Genomic DNA, 6,000 nt, shown 5'->3' with positions numbered 1-6,000 from the left:
CCCCCCCCCCCCCCCCCCCCCCCTTTTCTGCTTCAGGCAAAAAATGAGAGCTGAATGCTGACTAAACCAATTGGACTGAGAAAACCAGGGTTTTTAATCTTGAGCTTGCAAGCTTGGGCAGGGGGGAGCACGGGGGAGGCTCTCAGGGCAAATAAAATCCATTGCGAGGTTTTCATTCTGACTGAGCTGGCACAGACTGCCTAATCAGGACCTGATACTGAGCTGTGCTGTGGGAAAGCCTCTAGTCAAACACTCCGAGATCCTCTTTGGTTTGAAAAAATGGGGAAAATTCATGGAAACGTGAAAGAGTAGGAGATAGCAAAGAAAAGGCAAAGAAAACAGATGAGGTGCCTGTGACATTGGTGGGATCAGCAGTAAATCCAAGGAGATGTACAGAATCAGAAGGATTTTTATGGTTTGGGCTAATGTTTACAGATTTGTAATAAGCACAGTAACTTGCTGTAAAGTAATTTTTACAGTCATGGGAACCATATGTCATCTTCTAATTAAAAATGAATGTTTTTTCAGATCACAGTGAGGCTTTTCTAATGGAGGAAACATTCCAGACCAACATATTTATCTACTACATCTACTCAGAAAATTTCTTTTTTCCAATATTATGTGTTTATTTAGAAATATTTTAAAACAGTTCCACTGTCTCGAGGATCAGCTTTTTTTTCATGACCCTTTAATTGGAACCCTCTTTGGAACTTTAGGCCATGTGTGTGCACAGAGGACAGGGAGAGCCAAGTTGTGGGGTGGGGATGAGATACAGGAGGTGGACTCCCCAGCTGGTTAAGCCACCACTGCACCATGGGACACATGCCAGCCTTGACCACAGGAATAGAAAGTGGTGGAGAATTGCTCCTCCCCATAGCCCTCTAGACATATTTATACTTGCTTGAATGCAGGTATGTATAATTGGAAGCCAAAATCTCCGTAGTCCTGCACTCTGCAGAGATATTAACTCTTGGTAACACCTCAGGGAAGTCCCTTCACCTGTCTGTCTCAACTTCTCCCTACGTAAGAGTAGTGTTTATAGTTACTGGAGTTTGTGAGGTAATGCCTCTCAAACTCTTTGAAGATGGAGTTCTGCAGCCCAACTTATTTTCGCTTGTATGATCCAGTGCGTAATTGGAGCCTATCCCTCTTTGCAGATTGCTTTACCTTGGGTAGAAATTTCAGAAATGTAAGTGAAGTAGCAGCTCCAAGCTTATTTTCAAAGGGTCACGGGCTCATGCAAAGCCTGTGGATTTGCAGCTGGACTGAAGCTGTGCTGAAAAAAGGACTCTTCCCAATTGGATTAAGCTAATTCAGAAAAATGAGGTTTTAGTCTGGAGCAAAGGTGTCTTCAAGGAGGTTTTGATGCAAGTACATCCAGTTAATTATTGTTAACTAGCTATTCTTGTAACTGTCCAGAGAAAATGAGCCTAAGTCACTTAGTCCCTTTTTAAAATGAAAATGTTGTCTTTAGCCAGTACTCCCAGGATGTGGTTATTCACACAGCATTGTTTTTGCTGATGGACTTCACCTGGAGCTCTGGAAAGGGGAGAATTTGCAAACACTAAATAAAAATGCAGCGGTATGTTCACCCGTGCTGTTTGCATGTGAAGGTGGTGACTGCTTTAGAGAACCATGATTACCTGTGTGCTGTGCACAAATGAAAACGTGAGTTGCTCCACCTGCTACGCCAGGAAACGCCAAGCTGGGAGGGCCATGGCCATGGTCGAAGCAAGCAGGACATCAAGATTCAGACGGAGACTTGTGAGCCAAACTTCACTGTTGTTCCTCAACTCTGCGGACAAAGTGATTCCGCCCTGGCAGAAACCAGTGTTTTAATTGCAATGGTTTTTCCTTCTTGGCTTGTTAAAAACATCAATGAAAGAACAGGGGTGGGTGGTACTTCTGGTACAGGGGAGAGCCAGCCTCCCACCCACCAAAGGCAGTGGTGCCTGGGTGCACAACTAGCGACTCAAAGGAAGTGTGTGTTTTGGTGGTATCGAGCCACAGTGGCAGTGGCTTTCCATTATGCAAAAATGAGAATAACAAACTCCACCCTCCCCATCTTGGCACTCACAGCGTTAGGCTGGTTGGGAGTGCTGTCAGCGAGCATCCAGCTTGGTGCTCTGGGGCTTTACACCTTCCAGATCCCTTCGTGCTGAAGCAGGGGGTGGGGATGGTCTGAGCTCTGTGTGCTGGAGCTGCCATTCCCCACGTTTTCAGGCAGCTGAACAGCGAGTCCTGGAGCCAGCGCCTCCTCTGGAGGATGGGGCAAATCTAGAATGAGTAGTCTCTCCAAAAAGGTGAAGTTTCTTAGCATGCTGGGTTGATTTTTGTTGCTGTGAGCATCTTCTTAGTTGTAGGTAGTTTTCTTTTGGCAATCTGTGGCCACTGTGGAATAGAGAAGTACAATAAATTGCTGGAGCCACCTGACATTTTGTCTTCATTCTAAAGGCAAACCACCTCCAAAAAACCTGGCCTCTGCAGTTTTCCAATCCTGATTTCCCCTCCTACAGCCGACCTGCTTTAGCCATGCTTCTCTGTTCCCTCTTTGGGCTCTTTTGGGCTCTTTTTTGTCTCCTCTGCGCTGCTTTGTTCAAGTGCACCTTGAGCGCACATTTACATACACAACGACTGCAAGGAAGGTGTTCAGAGTAATATCAGTACATGAGTGCATCTGTTATTAACTTTCGGGCTGTGAAAGACTTACAGAAGGGAGTTTACAAAGCATTTCCAATTCAGGTTAACTACTAAAATATAAGTTTAATTATATACGTTATTGACTTAAGCTTCAGTGAAGGCTGGTCGCAGACATAAGTGAAGGGGATCCGCCCACCTCAAGCATCTCGCAGGGCTTCTGTGTGTAAGCAGCAGCTCAGTTTTTCTTTATACCAAAAGGTTGTACTATTCTGACTAAACCCTTTTAAGCAATCGTTCATTATAGAAATCATAGCGTTACTTTGATTTAAGCAAGGGTTGGGTTCATTTTTTTAATTAGCTGAAGGTAACCAAGAAGACTTAAGCTAGCTTTTTATTATCCTGAGACCAACCTATGCCCCCAATAGCATCCCGGTTATTCCAACTCCTCTTTCTTGCCTCTTGAGCAAGTGTGGAGGCTCAGATCTCCGTGGTCCTCCTGGCATGACGTGCCTGCACCCTGCAGGCAAACGCTGCTGCCGGTGGTGGGAAGGAAATGCTGCTGGTCAACGTGGTGGGGCCAAGACAAAGCGATTTCCAGACAAGGAAGTCGTCCCTCAGTACAAGGGAGATGCCAAACAGATCAGAAGATCAGCACGAGGATGTTTTATGCCGGTGCAGTTCTAGTACACAGGCAATAACTTAAAACACTCACAACCTGTCCCTCTCAGTTCTTAAAAAGCTTGCTCCCTCTTATTTCTTTGAGGAATAATAATGGACCTGTTAAGCTGGAAAGAGGAAACCTCCCCCTCGATTAGAAAGCAGTGCCAGAGAGGAGGAGAGAGAGCACGTTGGCTTCTATGAGAAATATTTAGTCATTCTTCTCTGCAGAAGGCTGGCAGGGAACACTGCAAAGTTCATTTCCGAATCAGAAGAGCGTGTAAAGACTGCTTGTTTTATTCACTACATTAATCGTACTTCACATATTACTCATAATATTAAAATACCCAAGTCGCTTCACTGTATATCAGAGACATTTAGCTGCCAATTTTCAAATAATCGTAAATTGAGTGTGTCTGTTTGAGCCAGCCAAAATAAGCTGGGTTAGATCGTGAGTCTATGTCTGTGTAGGGGGGAGAGAGGGACCACCGTGGGGGGGGGAGTGCTTAAGGCCTTGAAAACATCGTCAAAGGAGCAAAAGAGAGAAGAGGATAACGATTCCTATTTTGATCTGCTTGTGCATTTCTCCACAGCAGGTCATATCCTTCACCTGCTTCACTTTTAATTTCCTTTTCCCACAGGTGAACGTGGTTGAGCTTTTCTAACAGTGTGTCTCTTGGCTGTTCAGCGTTGTTGCATGCCTGCGCTTCCAGTCTCTCAGTGAATAGCATCATGGTTACCTTCCAGCCCCTTCCTCTGCTCCCAGCAAGTACTCAAAGGGGTTGTCTTACCATGGACCTGGGAAGATGTAGTGTGGGTCCCTGAGGTCCCCACTCACACTCCCCTGCCACCTGGCGTGCTGGCAGCAGCCACATGTGGCTGGATCTGGTCCTCAGCCCACCAAGCTTGTCCGCCAGTAGGAACCAGGCTTCCTCCCTTTGGAGACTTTATGAAACAGATATGACCTTTAGCTCTTCTTCTCAAGACAGGGCAACCCCAGATCCTGGTACCTCCAGGATGGACATATCTGGTGCTGGTTTTGCTTTCCAGAGCTCCGAAGCTGGTTGCTGCTCCATTGCACCAGACTCTGGCACAGTGTGAGCAGGGGGAGGTCAGCTGCAAAGCTCTGAAAAATGATGTTGCAGCATCACTGGTAAAATTAGATCCCCGGGAGGGATGTGCATGCTGTAGCTTCTCATTCTTGGAAAAAATCTTTTCAGTAGACGTTCTAGAGGTGAGATTCAAGTCAGCGACCTCTAAATACACCTCCTGAGTATCCTTGAGGCTGGTTGTTACTGTTCCTTGCTCCTGCTGAGTACAGGCTGGGAGGTGGCGTGCAGAAGGAGAGACACTCAGGGAGATGGTGCAGAGCAGGAAGACTTCTCCCCTGTGTTTTTTGTAATACGTCTTAAGATGTTATCTCCCCTTCTGGGGCGCAACATTGAATAGGAAATGCCAAACGCCACAAAAATCTGTATTTTCCCTTGGCAGTCAGTATGATTGTGAAAGAAGAAAATGATGGGATGTAATACTGCTATTGATAATCACACTCACTGCTTCTGTTATTATTTTCATAAATGTATTTTTAAGAACCCTTTAGTGATCACTGTCATCATCTTTATTTGACATGTGGGGTAACTGAGGTAACAGTTCCATTCAGAAATGAGATAACCTGCAGTCACTGCCAGCGGTGGGAATGGTCATTTCAGTAAAAGCAGTCATATTGGTAGAAGCCAAGTAGCAGCGGTACGAGCAGGGGAGCTGATAAAGGCTGCTTTCTTGTGGGTTAGCATCCGTGTGCGTGTGGGATAAAGGCTGAGCTCACCCTGCAGTATGTTCGTGGTCATTAAAAGATCCTCCTTCTACTCCAGCTGAAACCTAAAAGACCTTAAGGTTGGGGGGCTTTTGCTCCGTAGTTAAATGTGGTAGAAGTTGCCAAGCAGTTCCAAGAGTGCAGAAGTGAGGATGAGCTGACAGACAGAGGGGCCATGTGAGTGTGCTTTCCTTTTGAAGTCAAAGCTGTGAGGCTATAAAAGGTGGCACTGGCTTGGGGAAGGGGAGGGAGACTTCTACTCCCTTCCACTAATGCTGAAACAGGTTTGGTCTCACCTTCCACTGGCATTTCTTTACCTTTGTCCTCAGACCGAAGCTCAGTGATTTAGGCTGATGTGTCATCACACTAATTGTGTGAGGTGTATTTCAGGAGCATTTCAGAGCTTCATATTGAAGCACACACTCATTTCTGTAACCCTTTGAGGTGCGGTCTTGTTAAGTTTATGGGACTGGTAAGCATCCCTGCTAAGCACGTGGATTGCCAGGTTCCTGCAGTACCTGGCAGGTTTTTGTCATTCAGCATCCTAGACTTTTTGGGGCTGGTGGTCGTATGCCCCAGGGACGGACTGTGTTGGATATGAGACTTTCTGTTGAGTGAGAGAATTTTGTGGTCTCAGCCCTGTCTTTGGTTGCGTTTGATTGCTGCAGAAAGGCACCACCTCTAAGCAACATCTGCTTGCAGAACAGTTACAAATGGCATTGAAAACGAAAAGGGAACATTTTTGTAGGACAGATGGTTGGCCCATGGTGAGTGCATCGCTGCCTCTCTCACTGTCCACCTCAGAAACTCTAGACCTGTTGTTCTGTCAGAGCAGCCTTGGTTTTCCTTTAGCTGGAGCAAGAGTGTAAATCTTTGAGAAGTAAAAAAAA

At 45.9% G+C, this 6,000-nt stretch overlaps 1 protein-coding gene across 3 annotated transcripts in view; it reads left to right on the top strand.

Moving 5' to 3' along the window:
* PRR5 (proline rich 5) overlaps positions 1 to 6,000 on the top strand; it is a 106,069-nt gene that overhangs the window by 47,572 nt on the left and 52,497 nt on the right. The window lies entirely within an intron of this gene.

The sequence above is a fragment of the Calidris pugnax genome, unplaced genomic scaffold (genome assembly GCF_001431845.1).
Source record: "Calidris pugnax isolate Ruff unplaced genomic scaffold, ASM143184v1 scaffold36, whole genome shotgun sequence".
NCBI lineage: Eukaryota > Metazoa > Chordata > Aves > Charadriiformes > Scolopacidae > Calidris > Calidris pugnax.
This window is presented reverse-complemented; position numbering and strand designations above follow the sequence as displayed.